General features: G+C 46.1%; 1 protein-coding gene across 3 annotated transcripts in view; it reads left to right on the top strand.

The window, feature by feature from the left end:
- Positions 1–7,469: 7,469 nt before the first annotated feature.
- Positions 7,470–17,149, top strand: part of AZIN1 (antizyme inhibitor 1) — a 34,979-nt gene continuing 25,299 nt past the window's right edge. Inside the window, exon 1 of one of the 3 annotated variants that reach the window (XM_053244084.1) lies at positions 7,470–7,855. The gene's annotated coding sequence lies outside the window, so the exon portion shown is untranslated. Of the gene's footprint in view, positions 7,856–10,635; positions 10,733–12,598; positions 12,793–17,149 lie in introns of those variants that run through there. The other 2 variants (XM_053244086.1, XM_053244085.1) reach the window with 2 other exon arrangements.

Below are 17,149 nucleotides of genomic sequence, written 5' to 3'. Positions count from 1 at the left end.
ATTGGTTCCCCAGTCACCTGATTCCTGCTAGGCTGGCTAGGCTGGAGTGGTGTTTCCCTTCTGGCTCCTTTCAGAGGCGGGGAGCACTGCACAGCAGCAAAGCTCAGGACAGCCAGTCTTTCTCCCTTTGAGCTGTCTGGGCGGTGCAAAAAGTAAGGTGCCTGAGCCCTGCTGCCAGACTTCCAGGCTTGAGATTCCTGGTACCTTATATCCTGTGGTGCACCCTTAGCCCCATATTTTTAATTTAATAAACAATCACAATTCCCAGCTAGTTGACCATGATAGCTGTGGTTTCCTGCAGACCACTGCTGCCATTCCAAAGCCCTGCACAGAAATAGTATTTTGAAATGCAAAGAAGGATTTGGAATGTGTCCATGCCAAAAACAGCAGGATGGGGCAACACGTCAGTTAGCTGAGCAAAATTCGTAAACATCATAGATGGAGCTATTAACTTATACCTGTATTCAGGTATAATTCATCTCCATCAACATGCAGGAAGGAGCTGGGACTCTGCAGTCCTAACTTATCAGAAGCATGATGCAAGCATAGTTGTACTATAGAACTTAGTGTGTTGAACGCATGAGCTTGACTGAAGACTGGCTAGAATTCTACAGATGTTACATCTGTCTCATCTTTTGGCAAATGTTTGGTTGAACTCAATCTACTCTACTCATTTGAAGGGAGACAGTTATGTCAATGGCTTCAGCTTTCCATCTGAAATCCATATTGGTATACCATCCATTCTTCTTTTACTTTGCTTGCAAACACAGGTGGGGTTGACATTTGAGGCCTGGCAGCCTCAAGCAGCTTCCCCATGACTACAGAAACTTGCAAGACTGTTTGACAAATGAATGTCACTCCTTGACTGTAAAGGCATACTTCTTTGTGCTAGCATGATATTTGATTAACATGAAATCTTTACGTTATGTTTATTCTAGTGTCTCAAGAAGGATATCAGCGTTATCAGGTGTGAACTGAACAAATTTATTAGGGATCATATTGAATGGTAAGAAACGAAAACACGACACCAATACTATCAAACTCCTGGTATAATTAGAGGATTTCTCCAGAAAAGAGAGCCTTTATGATCAGCAGAATGACATGGGGCATAAAATTTGGCAGGTTAGATATTTGAATTCAATGTCTGACATCCAGAGCAACAGAGTGTTTGAGAATGATCAAACCTTTGGTGGCATGAGAAGTTAGCTTCGTTTCACTAAAAATGGGATTTGTGTCACACTGCTCTCGTGCTAAAGTCCCCATTAAAATAAATGAGATATGCTGCAGTTGCGCAATTGTTGTGCAACCACAAGCATGTTGCAGTAGTGCAACACTAGTCTGGAGCTCAAGCTTCAGATTTAGCACAGCGAGCCAGCCCAACATCCTCCTGCTCTGGATGTCAGCTGGTGCACTTCTTTCATTAAGAAACATCTGGTTGCTGCTAATTATCACCCAGATCTCATAATAATCTCATCAATAACATCTTCTGAAAAACTGAAGGAATTTTTCAGGAATGCAGCCAAGCCACAGGGTATGAAATACACATATGTAATATGTTACTGATGGAATTCAGATATAGAGGCACTTCCACTTTTGCCCAGAAAACCAAAATGACCACCAATTACAATATGTCTGCCTGAGCAGCTACCATTCTGTTCCCCTGCCCCAAGCTGTACAGTTATCTAAAGTAAAGATATGTCTGTTGAACTCTTTAAGCATGGTTTTGTAGAATTGATCATATTGTTCTTGGTAGTGATCAAAAGTGTCATAGCAAAGCACTGGAAAGATTAAAAAGCCCATAGCCTTGAGTTATGGTTCAGTCAAATATAGACAATTTTGGTACAAGACAAAATCTCCTTGCAAATTAGATTGGTGTTACATAAGTCATAAAAAATATTTTTTAAAAATATGGTTGCTATCTGAATTGTGTAGATCAAATGGGGGAAAAATGAAGCCAGAAAGTTTGAAATGGATGTTTATTCTGTAATGATTACTCTGTAAAGAGCGTATCCACAAATTTGAAATCAGCTGTTTGACAGTTTTGGTCAGAAGGGAGAGAGAGGGAGGGTGTGGGGTTTGTTTTATAAACAGTTAACAGATAAGTGCATCCATTACTTATATAAGAAGTAAGAAAAGATAAAGTTTACAAAAAGAAGAATGGTTTTGTAATGAAATTTCCTTTCAAACGACTCCCACAATATCCAAGTGTCAGTCTGTCTGAAGTTATGGTTCCCTGAACCCTAAGCCACACTTCCATTTGTATAGTACACAATACACACTACACTATAGCTGTGGATAATAAGAGAGAAACTGGTCATAACATTCCCAACTAATGCAGCATCTATGGAAAATGAGAACAACCTAAATGCAGCCGATCCTACGTCACACAGAGAGCCTTCTCAACATAAGGAACCTCACCACTATGATATAATAATATGTGATGGACCAGCTGTTGTTCACATCTTGAAAATAAAACCTGTGGAGGAGAATTCAGGCTATTTTAACATATTCAGAAGTATATTGAAATCAGTGTAAACTAACATGCAGTGAAACTAGCAGACATTCTGTGGGACACCTACGATGATGTTCGTACACAATCTTGCACGAACACATTCTGGAGGATGACATCAGATTAAATGAAATTGTGTCCTACTGAAGAACTGGCAGGATTTATTGAGAAATTGTGTAAATTATTATGTTACTGAGGCTTTCACAATCTTGTCTCTTCCTCAGAGAGACATACGTAAAGCAATACTAAGTGTTTTGGACCATTTCATTGTCCTCTGTTACTTTGCCACAAGACAGTCATTGGGTGGCTTCACACATCATGCCAAGTGCAGCAGAGTGGCTGGAGCCCCAGGAACACAGACTGCTTCCAGTCTCAGAAAGGATATGCTGAGATTGGGTGTGTTGTACGAACCCATTAACCTCAGCATATTCTGCCGTACTTGCAGTATGGAACCCAATACCTGTAACTAAGATTTGAAGTGAGGGACAGGTGTCGGGTTCTGTACCGCAAATAGGGCAGAATATGCCGAGTGGTGGGTTTGTACATGTCCAATCTTGGCATATCTTTCCCAAGACCAGAAGTAGGGGGTGTGTGCATCCCTGAGGTTCCACCCACTCTGCTAAACCTCAGGTTCAGTGTGACGTATGAAGCTGCCCAAGGAGTGTGAATGAATCACAGGGTGGGGGGAAACCACTTACATCACAAGTCAGTGTCAGGGCCAGTTCTAGAAATGTCGGGGCCTACTGTAAAATTAGCTTTGGGTGCCCCTATGTACAGCTAACTTCCTTTGGGTTAAAGAGTGGGGAGGTTTTCAGCACCTTGGTCCCTTGGATGCTTCTCTGCCTCGCCTTAGTTGGCCACAATCTAGACAGGGCTGCTCAACTTCGGACCTCCTGCAGATGTTGGCCTACAACTCCCATAAGCACTGGCTATTGGCCATTGTGGCTGGGGATTATGGGAGTTGTAGTCCAAAAACAGCTGGCGGGCCTAAGTTGAGCAGGCCTGATCTAGAACAAAAGAAAGAAAACTAACAAGAACCTCCAAACAACTTCCCCTTTCCTCTTTTTTATTTGCCTCAGATGTTTTATTTGTTAAACATCTGACCATCTGCAGCAGCATTGAACAGCATTTACTTAAAGCATATTATCAAAGTGGCCACATATGGGGACAAGCTACTTCACCTTACATTAAATATCCCCCCTAGGGGGGTATGGGGATGATCTTTAAATGGAGAAATATGTGTGCCAAAGTGGTTGACTCTTCCACAAGTATTATTATTATTATTATTACATTTATATCCCACTCTTCCTCCAAGGAGCCCAGAGCGGTGTACTACATACTTGAGTTTCTCTTTCACAACAACCCTGTGAAGCAGGTTAGGCTGAGAGAGAAGTGACTGGCCCAGAGTCACCCAGCAAGTATCATGGCTGAATGGGGATTTGAACTTGGGTCTTCCCGGTCCTAGTCCAGCACTCTAACCACTACACCATGCTGGCTCTACATACTGTTCATGAATTAATTCCTTGTAAATATAAAAAGGGTTGTCAGAATAAGGTTTGCAGCTGCAGGAAACTTGATCTCGTATGCATACTGATGTGAACAGTCTGTATGGGGTTGTGCCGTGTATTGCTGATTGCTCTAATGTACATTTTTTGGTTGTTTGAACCTTTTAACTGTTATTTTTGTATGTTTAACTATCTCAAATTTTGAATAAATAAAGTGTATGTAATGTATTTAAAAACTTGTTCTAAATAATCTCCATAGACATACCTAGTTTGTTTTTTGTTTGTGTCTTGAAGATGTCACCTGTGCACGTGCAGAAATTGAGGTAAACCATACAAGTTTCCTACCTCCAGAGTTTGTAAAGACATAAATTCATGTTATAGGGAGCTCTCATTCTTTCTTGCAAGCCTAAGTTTAGTTTTGCAGCAACAACAACAAAAAATATTTATATACTGCTTTTCAACAAACATTTCCAAAGCGGTTTACATAGAGAAATAACAAACAAACAAGATGGATCCCTGTCCCCAAAGGGCTCATAACCTAAAAAGAAACACAAGACAGACACCAGCAACAGTTATTGGAGGTACTGTGCTTGTGGTGGATAGGGCCAGTTACTCTCTCCCTGCTAAATAAAGAGAATCACCATGTTAAAAAGGTGCCTCTTTGCCCAGTTAGCAGAGGTACAAAAGATTTGTACAGAGATGGATTTTGGATGCATTAAAAAGGCTATTGCAGATATCCCACCGCCTTCCTCAATGCCTCAGTCTGGTAACTAATTTATTTCAGATTTTTCTGGGCCTGCCCTGGAGAGTAGGAAGGCAACCCTTCCCTCCTTCCAATATTTACAATACTGTTGTAAATCGCCCAGAGACCTGTGTGTTGGGCAATATACAAATATGTTAAATAAAATAAATAAATAAATTTAATTTCTTAAAAGAGATTATCAGGAGCTCAGATCAGCCTGGAACTGGAAGCTACACTCTCTTGTTGCCCTTTAACCCCCCAGATATGTGTAAGACTTCCAGTTTTCCTTGCTCCTGACAAAAGGCTCTTTGCTTTTAACAGCTGTATGATCAGGTCTGGCTTTTATATAGAGTAGTAGCAGCCTAAGCAACTTCCTCGGGCAGCAAATTGCATACAGGTGAAACTCGAAAAATTAGAATATTGTGCAAAAGTTCATTAATTTCAGTAATGCAAATTAAAAGGTGAAACTGATATATGAGATAGACGCATTACATGCAAAGCGAGATAAGTCAAGCCTTAATTTGTTATAATTGTGATGATCATGGCGTACAGCTCATGAGAACCCCAAATCCACAATCCCAGAAAATTAGAATATTACATGAAACCAATAAAACAAGGATTGTCAATAGAACAATATCGGACCTCTGAAAAGTATAAGCATGCATATGTATTCAGTACTTGGTTTGGGCCCCTTTTGCAGCAATTACTGCCTCAATGCGGCGTGGCATGGATGCTATCAGCCTGTGGCACTGCTGAGGTGTTATGGAAGACCAGGATGCTTCAATAGCGGCCTTCAGCTCTTCTGCATTGTTTGGTCTCATGTCTCTCATCCTTCTCTTGGCAATGCCCCATAGATTCTCTATGGGGTTCAGGTCAGGCGAGTTTGCTGGCCAATCAAGCACAGTAATGCCATGGTCATTGAACCAGGTTTTGGTACTTTTGGCAGTGTGGGCAGGTGCCAAGTCCTGCTGGAAAATGAAGTCAGCATCCCCATACAGCTCGTCTGCGGAAGGAAGCATGAAGTGCTCCAAAATCTCCTGATAGACGGCTGCGTTGACCCTGGACTTAATGAAGCACAGTGGACCAACACCAGCAGATGACATGGCTCCCCAAATCAACACAGACGGTGGAAACTTCACACTGGACTTCAAGCATCTTGCATTGTGTGCCTCTCCATTCTTCCTCCAGACTCTGGGTCCTTGGTTTCCAAATAAGATGCAAAAGTTGCTCTCATCAGAAAAGAGGACTTTGGACCACTGAGCAACAGACCAGTTCTTTTTTTCTTGAGCCCAGGTAAGACGCTTCTGACGTTGTTTGTTGTTCAGGAGCGGCTTGACAAGAGGAATACGACATTTGAAGCCCATGTCCAGGATCCGTCTGTGTGTGGTGGCTCTTGATGCACTAACTCCAGCCTCAGTCCACTCCTTGTGAAAGTCCCCAACACTTTTGAATGGCCTTTTCCTGACAATCCTCTCCAGGCTGCGGTCATCCCTGCTGCTTGTGCACCTTTTTCTTCCACACTTTTCCCTTCCACATAACTTTCTATTAATGTGCTTTGATACAGCACTTTGGGAACATCCAACTTCTTTTGCAATTACCTTTTGAGGCTTTCCCTCCTTATGGAGGGTGTCAATGATGGTTTTCTGCACAACTGTCAAGTCAGCAGTCTTTCCCATGATTGTGATTCCTAATGAACCAGACTGAGAGACCATTTAAAGGCTCAGGAACCCTTTGCAGGTGTTATGGATTGATTAGCTGATTGGAGTGGGACACCTGGAGCCTAGACTGTTGAACCTTTTCACAATATTCTAATTTTCTGGGATTGTGGATTTGGGGTTCTCATGAGCTGTATGCCATGATCATCACAATTATAACAAATTAAGGCTTGACTTATCTCGCTTTGCATGTAATGCGTCTATCTCATATATCAGTTTCACCTTTTAATTTGCATTACTGAAATTAATGAACTTTTGCACGATATTCTAATTTTTCGAGTTTCACCTGTAGGCTGCAGAAAGCACACATAAGAATCATCCTCTGCAATGTTTCAAGCTAAGAAGACTAACTATTGTACTTCTTCCTGAAACCCAGCACCACACACAAAATAAAGCCCCGCACACACACACACTCAAACTAGCCTATGTGAGGTACAGTGCTGCCTGACATGCCGTGTTAAAGTTGTGCTTACTGTTTTAGTCTATAATAATGCAGTTGTCAGAGGCATACAGAGCCTCACCTCAACAGCAACCTTCGAAGGGCGGAGTAGGGTTAACTCGCACTTTCTCATTAGCGAGGCGAGAAACACTTCGCCAATCTTTTCTTTTCTTTTCTTTTCTTCAGATAGTCCAGAGGCCATAGCTGGGTGGTAAAGCATCTGTTTTTGCACGTAAAGAGTCTGCAACGGACTAGCCTTATCTTCGCAAGCAGGTTCTGGAACTGAGCCCTGAGGTGGGGGCAAGTGGTCGTCCCCTCCCCTCCCCGCCTGAAGTTCCAGTTCGCGACCCTGGCTAGTGTCCGAGTCTCTCTTCCCTCCGCCCCCGGGTCGGGTGCGCGGGGCTACTGTGCACATGCGCGATACCCTCCTAGCCCCGAGGAATGTGCGCGCACAGAAGGCAAGACCGAGGCGAGTGACAAGGAGAGGGCGCCCGTGGTCCCTCTGCATTAAGGAAGCAGGCAGCCAGGCACCTCCTTCCTCGCACGCTTGTGACGCGTGGCGCCGAGCCCCTCCTCGAGGCTGGCCCCTATAAATGCCCGGCCTGCAGCCCTTCTTCCTCTTCTTTTGCCATTTTCCTCCGGCCTCTCTGGTTGCTGCTGCTTGTCTGTCGCAGGGTCTCTGCTGCTCCTCTGGCCACCCGGCTGCCTTTTCCCTTCCCGGCTGCCCACCCTCTTCTTCCGCGCCGCCCCTCTCGTCTGTCGTGTTTCTGTCCCGCAGCCTCGGCGCAACTTTGCGCTCTTCAGCTGGTCGCCCCCGCAGCCTATGGCCCTGGAAGGCGCCGCTGCCGCCTCCCGTATTTCTGCTGTAGGTTCCCACATCCCTCTTTAAAAATTCCGCCTAAAAAGAGAAGACGATTTACCAAATCTTTCGGGCCGTTGTCCTACGTGAGTACAGCTGATTCCCTTCAGTCGCATTGTGTGTGATGGTTTGGGGCGGACGGCGGGCGGGAGGGGGGCGCGTATAAGTCGTCGCACTGGGAAGGCAGGCAGGCGAGGAGGAGGACCCCCCCCCCTTTAGCCCTGGGATCCCGGGCAGGGGAAAGAGAGGCGGCCCCTGCTCTCTCCAGGAAAAGCGGAGCCCGGCGACACTCCTCTATAATGGGTGGTGATGGTGGTGGTGGTGGAGGCAGCGGCGCAGGTGCCTTGGCGGCCGCTGGCTGCAGAGATCAGGGCGAAGGGGAGCCGAGGGGCGGGAAGACACCCTCCCCCCCCCACTCCCAAGCCTTTGCTGGGGGGCGCCAGGGAGGACATCGGTGGCACAAAGCGATGCGGAAAGGAGGCGCAAAGGAGGGCAAGATGTTGCCTGGGCGGGGAGGGGGCTGCGCTGTCAGGAAGTCTTGATCCGCCCGAAGTCGCGCCAACCTCGCTCCTCCGAGACTGAGCTTTGGGGCGGCCGCCGAGAGAGCGCCAGGAAGGAGACTCTGGTGGTTGCCACCCGCGAAGACCTCCTGGGGAGAAGCGGGCTGGGGAGGCGCGAGGGAGCTCCCGGGCAGCGGCAGCTGCAGCAGCCCGGCGCCTCCAGTAGCGCTTCCCCAGCTGGTCAGGAGGAGGAGGAGGAGGAGGAGGATGGGGTTGGTGGGTCGGGGCTCCCGGCCCCCCGCCCCTCTCTCTTGCTGCTGGGTGTCTGCGTCGCAGGGGAGAAGCTGCCCGGAGCTTCCCTGCGAGCAGGTCAACGCGGCGTGTGTAGAAAACCCGGAGGGAGGGACGGGGGAACCGCTGCTGCTTCTAACATGGCGGACGCTCGCGTGTGTGCGAGCCCCGGGCGGCCGTGCCGGGGTCTGGCGCGCCTCCGCCTCTCGGCCCGTGGGGGTGTCTCGGGGGTGTCGGTGCGCGGGCAGAGATGGAGGGGGGACCCGAGTCCGCGTCCCCAGCTGGGAAGATGGCAGAGAGGGGCTCGGCGCCTGTTCTAACATGGCGGATCCTAATGCCTGTGGACTGGAGGGGAGTGGGAGGCGGCGGCGGCGGCTGCTGTTTGCCGCCGCCTGTGTGGCTGCCTCGGAACTGGGTCAGTTCACGGTGATAAGCCGGGAGCGGCGCGGGGGGCGGGTTGGGAGGAAGCAACGTCGGTTTAATGCGTTGTTGTCGTGGTGGTGGAGGGTGCGCGTTGTGGGGGAGAGAGAGCAGCCGGGCCAAGGAAGTTCCCTGACCTGGCTGGCGAGCCGTGTGAAAGAGGACATCCCTTTTTGTCCCCTAGGAGGAGCAGCAGCAGCAGCAGCAGCCGCCCTGGTCTCTGGAAGCCAAGCCGGCTGGCCCGCCTCTCTTCCACTTGTCACCGGCCAGCCGCGGGGAGAAGAAGGGGGTTTGGTCGGGCGGACCTGTTCTGATGTGCCTCTCCTTCCCCGCCAATAAGGGAAGCTTCCCTGGAGTTTGAGGAGATTGGCTGGGGGCAGTAGCCAGACCTGTGTAAACCATGAGCGAGAGAAGGGAGGCTGGTGACAATGGCACAGGAGGCAACATTTTCCTCCCTCTGTGTGTGTGTAGGATTGTGAACAGTTATCTTGGACTAGAATTGTGGTCTGATGCTAGCACAGGGCTTTCCCCTCTTCATGGGCCTTAGTGAGCACTGAAGGCCACCCTTAAACCCTCTCTTTGAATTGATGGAAGGCACCAGCAAGGAGCAGCTGAAGATTTTGCCAGGGCTGGCTTAACATATTTCTGAGTTACTTGTGTGAGGCCTAGAATTGTTGTGGAAGAATATAGGAGGAACCGATTACATGTGGTTTCTGCAAAGGGAGTGGAGAAAAGGACTGGGCAGGTGCAGTGTTCCCTCGGACAGGGATTCACAGATGTTGTTGACTACAACTCCCATCATCCCCAGCTGCAAGGCCTTTAGTTGGGGAGTTGTAGTCAACAGCATCTGGGAATTCCTGTTAGAGGGAACACTGACCAGGTGTCATCCTACCTAGGAGGTTCACATCTGACATGTTTGCCTCTGAGATTCTTGTAACCATTGTTTGTGGCTGGACTCTTCTTGATCTGATGATAGTTGGCTTCATAATAATGTGGCACCAGCCCTGCTGCCTCTACAGTTGCTTCAAAGTTTCCCTTCATTCCTGCTTGAATGTGAATTTATGAACTTTCCCTTGATGCTAAGAGATGTCTTAACACTGATATATCAAGGAATGGGGGGAAAGCAAGACTACCTGTTTAACGATTTGCAGTCTGTCTGGAGTGAACATCTCTCTTCTTTCATATTCCTAGCTGTCTGTGGAACACTTACACCATATACACACCTTTTGTTCTATTTCATTTACACTGAAATAAATGCAGTCCTTTGGTTCTGTTCATGTACTCACCAGCACAAGTTAGAATCCCACTTTGCCCCTAAGCAGGCATGGAAGAGTTGAGAAAATCCACCCTGGTTAGTGAGTGACAGGTAGCAAAGTGTGTTAAGAAAGCAAGGAGTCAATTTTATGATTATGAGCATATACTTGTAGACTCTTAGTGGGTTCAAGCCAACCTTGATTTTCTAACCTTGGGGAGGAATCTTATGGTGACTTGACCCTGGTGGCTCTTAGTATAAGAAAGGTTTGTGAGAGAGTGCGCTCAACTGCTCTTCATAGGTTGAGTTTGGTTTGTGACTTGTCACGCTGTGGTGTAAATGTTTGAATACTGGCTTTAAATATGGGAAATGGTGATGCAAATTCCCATTCATCATTCCGCAGATGGGTCACTGTTTCTCCAGCCTAAGCTACTTCATAGAGTGGTTCGGAGGATAAAATCCAAGAATGCTGCTCTGACTTCCTTGGACAGGACACAAATGTGAGAAATGCTCTGCTTCTCTTTGCAGGGAAAAGGATGGGAGAGGTAAAAGGAGTGTTTAGCTGTAGAATGCCACATACACAAGAGCACACCCTTGACTTCCATGTTGATGTAGAATAATTGCCACAGTTGCATAGTCTTATTTATTTGCCATATTTATATTCTGTCTGATTTTTTAATATATAAATATAATATATGTGGTATACATAATCCAAGTCACAATATAAAAATAAAATAAAAACAAGACACTTCCACAAAATAAAAACAATTCACATAATAAAACAAAACACTTTTACAGAGTAAAACAATTAAACAGTTTAAAATTAGTTTTAATTAAAAGCCTGAGAAAACAGGGTGTGTCTTAAGGGTCTTTTAAAAAGCAATCAGAGATGGAGAAGCTCTTATTTTGACAGGAAGTGCCTGTTAAATTAATATCCACATAATTAGTAATGTGGATTAAAATTCTTTTTTCCTCTAACAAATTGAACTAGTGGGGGAAATGTGCCATTCTTGAACGTTGATTAGGAGTACAACAGGGCAATTACAGGGTGTTAAGGGAACAAATATGCCTTAAGGTGTAAAAGGAACAAATAAGAGAACAAATATGCCTGCTGGATCAGGCCTAAGACCTGTCTAGTCCAGCATCCTGTTTCACACAGTGGCCCACCAGATGCCTCTGGGAAGCCCACAGGCAAGAGGTGGATGAGGGCAAGCCCTCTCTCTTGGTGTTGCTCCCCTGCAACTGATATTTAGAGGCATCTTGCCTCTGAGGCTGGAGGTGGTGTATAGCTGCCAACTAGTAGCCATCGATAGACTCATTCTCCATGAATTTGTCCAAGCCCCTTTTAAGCCATCTCAGCTAGTGGCCATCACCACATCCTGTGGCAGAGGTCCTCAGCTGTTGTTGGCCTCAACATCCTCAATGGAATTTTGGCACTGTGGCTGGGGATGATGGGAGTTGTAGTTAAGTGTAGTTAGTTACTGCCTCAGGTGCTTTTGAGTTGGCCACCCGTAGGAGCACAGGAGTCAAGTATGCAACTGTATGCAGCACCCACGATACATCTAAGCTGTGTGGTTGCTTAGAGGCCCCAGAAGTCCTAACCGAGGGAGGTCGACCATTGCCCTCCGGGAAGGACACGCCGTAGTAGTGGTGGTGGGGCTTTTCTGTTTTTGAGCTGTGGGCTTCAGCAGCACTTTGGCGCCAGTAAAGGGCAGTTCAAAAAAAAGCGCAAGTTTTCTGTTAGGCAGGTCTGAGCAGCAGCAGCAGCAGCAGCAGCCCTCTTCCGGGTGGAGAGGAAACGTGGCTCACGCTGTCATTCCCGAGTCGCGTTCGCTGGGGCCCGAACGGCCGCCGCCCTGAGTTCCAACATGAAACGCCGTCTCGAACCGAAACGGCATCCCGTGGCACCACCACCGTCTGGACGTAGCCTTTACAAGGGAGCCTGTTTCTGCTGGCATCCGAAATGGGAGTTGCTGCTGCTGCCTGCCTCGGCTGCATACTGTGTTCCCAGCGTGGACGTGATCCTCCCCAGCGCCCCCCAGGCATGTGTGTGACGGAGTTATTTATTTGTTATTTATTTATTAAAAAATTTTATGCGGCCCTCCTTCCAAAAGGCTCAGTTGCCAGCTGCTGCTTTTCCATGGGGCGGGCGGAGGGCGAGCTGTCCTCCTCCTCCTCCTGCTCCAGCCTTGTGCTGTGGGCGGCGGCGGCGGCGGCATCTGAGCAGTAGCAGCAGCAGCGAAGAATAGTGCTGGGCGGGGGAGGAGGGTCTGTTCCAGTCTGGACTGGTCCTGTCTGGTTCTTGGCTTCCTGTCACGGTGTGAACAATGCTGCCGCCGCGGCTTGCGACACACACGGCATCCCCCACCTCCTGCGCCTCTCCGAGGGTGGCGAGCGCAGGCAGCGCGGCCTCCCCTCCCTCGCTGGTCTGCCCAGTTACAGCGCAGCAGGAGAGCTTCTCCTCTCGACTGCAGCAGCAGCAGCAGCAGCAGGCGCGCGCGATGGAGCCGCTTCCCCCGTCTGCGGGGAAGCCGGGAATGCTGCGCCACCCTAGCAGGAGGTGGGCAGAGGGGAGCCCCTTGCGAGAAGCGAGTGGATGCCTCCCTTTCTTTCCTTCGGGTTCTGGATAGCCCCAAGCGAGGCTCGCCACCACGTGCGGGAGGTCCGTGGCCGATGGGTGCTGCTCTTCCTCCGGGTGTGTTGGTCTCCGGCCCAAGGGGGACGGATGTCAAATTCCCTTCAGACGTCTTGCAGTGCTTTGGCTGCTAGGAAGAAACAGCTGCATGAAATCCAGCTTGACAGAGAGGGGCTCGCTTGCCTTGTGTCTCTCTCACAGAAAGAGACCGAATTGTAGTTAGGAACGCCGTTTACCTGCATAGCAACGGCAAATAAAATGGCCTTGCTGTTAGCAATAATTTCTAAATGGGGTTGGTCATTTGAGTAGTCAAAGAAGATTGATCTGTCAAATACTGTCAAACGACGATGAAGTATTTTAAAGCGTTACATTTGCTAGAACAAGAGATTGAATTAACATGTTTGATTCCTATGCTAATTTAAAAAACCAAAATGATTCACAATAGCTAGTGTCATAAAAATGTAATTAACTTTTAAAAACCATTGAGTAAGGTTTCTATAAAGGTGAACACTGTATGGAACAGTTCATTGCCTTTGTTTATGCTGAAAAGTAGAACCATCTACAGTTACAATTTTTAAAAAATGAATTTAAATATGAATATAAACAGGAATAAAGTAACAGCAACTATTAAACAAAAGTCAGTTTTGAAAAACGTGTACTAAATAGGCAGTAGATCAGTTCTTCAAGCTTCATGAGCATCATGACTTCATGGAATATTTGACAGCGAAAAATAATAGATGATCAATTGACTAGCATACCTTCTGAAACTTCAAGGGAAAATGTATTTTAGGTATAAAAGAGTGGGAATAAAGGAACAAAATACCTTATTTTCTTTGTGGGTTTTTAAAAACATGTTTCTGGATGTCTTTTGTTAGCAACATGTACACCTTAATCCTTTGCATATTTGCTCAGAAATCTAAGTTTCATAGTTCAGTGGGGCTTATTACAAAGTAATTATGCTTAGGGATAATTCAGGATAGAAATCCAGTGTACTTAACTAAAATACAAATTAATCTATGCAAATAAAAATTCCTATAAAAACCTGTAAGTTTTCAGCTGGTTCCTTTTTTATCTTAGGAACAGATAAGTGTGCACTATTGCTACATTGTGTACTTGTACATAGAATGGCCTTTAAATAATGTAAAGGTCTCCGCTTCCCACTAGAAGCATTTGTTGTATTGGAAAATGGCATATTCTTCACTTGATAACAGAGGATTTGGCACCATAGTTAGTTTGTGGATATCAATATTTATAAATCCTTATTATAAAAATGTTATTTTAAGTTGAAAGAACTACTTTTAATTCATAATTATTGATGTTTACTGCAGTTCACCTAGGTGTGTTAAAGAAAGTGGCAGTTCACTAACTTCAAAAGGTTGGAATTAAATATCAGATGTATATCCATCTGATATAGGTAGAGATGGATATTTATATAAGATAAATGAAATCTGTACTTTACATGAGTGGTAACAGGGCTGGGAAAGAACTGTATGAGAACTAACGCATACATGTACTTCTGTCTCTAGCTATATACGAAGCGTAGTCTTTGATACTTGAGTTACAAAAATAACATCCCTGTGTATTGAAATGCTTATTTATTTGGCTTTGTGGACAGATTTTTTGAGAAAATCTCAAACTTTCTCTAAATTCTTTAATCTTCTCTTGCCCTTTTCTTTTGTCTTTAGGATACTAGTTTGATGTTCCCTTTGCTTGATGACTGCCAAACCTTTTCAGACTTGTCCATGATATTGCAGTTAATTTTTGCACCGAATAAATCCACAAACACAATAATTATTTAGCACTTCAGGGCAAATATGTAGTATAGTTTAGAGGCTAATGTTGACATTCTCACTTAGCCATGAACCTCACTGGGTGACCTTGGGCTAGTTTTTTCTCATTTCAGCTTGCCTCACAGGGATCAGAGGCGTAACTATAGGGGGGGCGGGGGGGCACGTGCCCCGGGCGCCATCTTTTCTGGTCACATGGGGGGCGCCAACATGACAATTTTTTATTTTATTTTTTATTTTTTGTTAATACAAATGTTTCCTGCTCAATGCAGCAGCGCTGCAGCAGTCAAGGGAGCGCGTCGGCGCCCCCTCCCCCACGAGCAGTCCCTTCCGCGCCCCCGCGCGCCCCCCCCATTGCTTTGTTGGCGCCTGGTGGCCAGTCAGTGGCCTGGCTTGGCGGCGGCGGACGCTTGTGAGGAAAAACCTAAGTATAATGTAGTATGTTGTGGCGCGGGGGGGCGGGGCGCGGGGGGCGCCATTTCAGTGCTTGCCCTGGGTGCCATTTTCCCTAGTTACGCCTCTGACAGGGATAAACTCATTGATGCTGCATGGAGATCTCTGAAGGGAGTGTGAGCAGAGCACATTGGGAGGAGAGTTGCTTGTGTGGTAGTGAGCATGAATTGTCTCTTTTGCTAAGCAGGGTCTGGCCTAGTTTGCATTTGAATGGGAGACTACATGTAAGAGATTCCCCTTAGGGGATGGGGCCACTCTGGGAAGAGCAGCTGCAGGCTTGCATGTAGAAGGAGATCTGGCATCTCCAAGAAAGTGCTGAGAGAGACTCCTGCTTATAACCTTGGAGAAGCAGCTGCCGGTCTGTGTAGACATCGTTGAGCTAAATGGACTAAAGGTCTGACTCAGTATGTGGCAGCTTCCTATGTTCCTATTATTTTGACTTTTATGTGGTTTAGAGACCACTCTAGCAGATACCTAGTATGGTATATGTTGGTTTGTAGGTTTACAGATGGGGTGGGAAGTTTTATGCAGCATGGCCAAAAGGCAATATTATGCAAGAAAACAGTAGGCATGTCACAATCTTTTGCAGAACACTGATAGTAGGATTCAGTCAGAGTTGGGTGTGTCCCATTTCCTCCTTTGCCAGAGGGCATAGGATGCATCAAACAAATGAGTGAGTTGTTCCTTTTGACCCTTTAATCCTTTTCTGGCTTGTAAGCAACATCAGCTGAAATCCTTTTTGGAGGCACACAGGATGACGATGTAGGATTTTCTGCATACTTCAGTGAAGTACTTTCCAGACATGAAACCAATCCAATTCTTCTGTTCTCACAATGCTTACTTTTTGGTAGTATAAGAATATTAGGTGAATATTCTTTCTCCTCTATGGAGCTAGCCCAGTAATTTGGGTTACTCTTCCTACACTCTCTTATAAGATGGGTTTTGCAAAAGTGATACCAGGAAGTAAAGACCAGGGAAGTTGCATCTTTCCAGATCTGGATTTCTTGAGGCATGGCGTAGCCCTTCTGTGGCTCTTCTGAGTTGGCAACTGAAAAGCAGCCACCAAGGAATAAAATGAACAATAATTGCAGCTAAAAAGAGGGGATAGAGTAGTATCTGCAAGGACTCAGACTGACCAGATATCCCTTATTTCTGTCTTTGTAAAGAACATGGGTAAATCAAACAACCCTACCACTGTGGAGCAGAAGGAAATTCATCGTGGGTCCAGTTTTCTTTCTGTCTGCTCACTGACTAACTGCACAGATATATTTGATCACAGAGCAAAAGGTATCCCTTTTCAAGGGGTGTAGTTGTTCCATTTGCCTGTAGCTTTGCTCAGACATTCAGCCTTTGACAGAATTGTTGTCAAGGGAAGCACTGTCACTGGGGCATCTAACAATAGACCTGAAAGGGTTGCATTGTGTCCTTTAGTAGGATATACAACAGTTCACCAAGGTGGCTTTTGGGTTCTGCCTGTCAATGGCTTTGCCATTTTTCCTTTGTGATCTTATCAAATAAATCAAATGTAAACCTGGGACCTCTACTTTGTGACATGAAATAACCTCCATAGGTTTCTAGGAACCTCCATAGGCTTCCTAGGAACCTCAAACGTCCCATGGAAGTATAGTGTTTGTATAGCTTTGGACAACAATGTAAGGAATGGGTCCAGGCATATTTGGTCCCTGTAAATTCCCACCTCATCCCTTCCACACTCCACCAGGGCTCTCGAAGGACAGCCCTGCCTTCTTGAAGAGGCTCTTAAGACTTAGGGTACATAGAGGAACTCCTGTCCAAGAGGTTCCTAATTTCCCTTACTACTAGCTACTCATACCAGTGATCTAATGGTAGCTTTTAGTTTCTGAGCCATCCATCAGGCTGACTTAAGATTGTTACTAAGATCTACATTCCTGAATTAGAACATTACCAATGCCACTGTTTCTAGTTTTAAGTTCTCAGCATGTCATACAGTTTGCTGATAAAAGTGGACTCAATTTACATCTAGTAGTTTTATTGCTAAGGTGCAGTGTTTTCCTCTTAGCAAG

This window comes from Hemicordylus capensis, chromosome 4 (genome assembly GCF_027244095.1).
Source record: "Hemicordylus capensis ecotype Gifberg chromosome 4, rHemCap1.1.pri, whole genome shotgun sequence".
Taxonomy (NCBI): domain Eukaryota; kingdom Metazoa; phylum Chordata; class Lepidosauria; order Squamata; family Cordylidae; genus Hemicordylus; species Hemicordylus capensis.
Note: the sequence above shows the minus strand (reverse complement) of the source record. Positions and strands in the feature narration are given on the sequence as shown.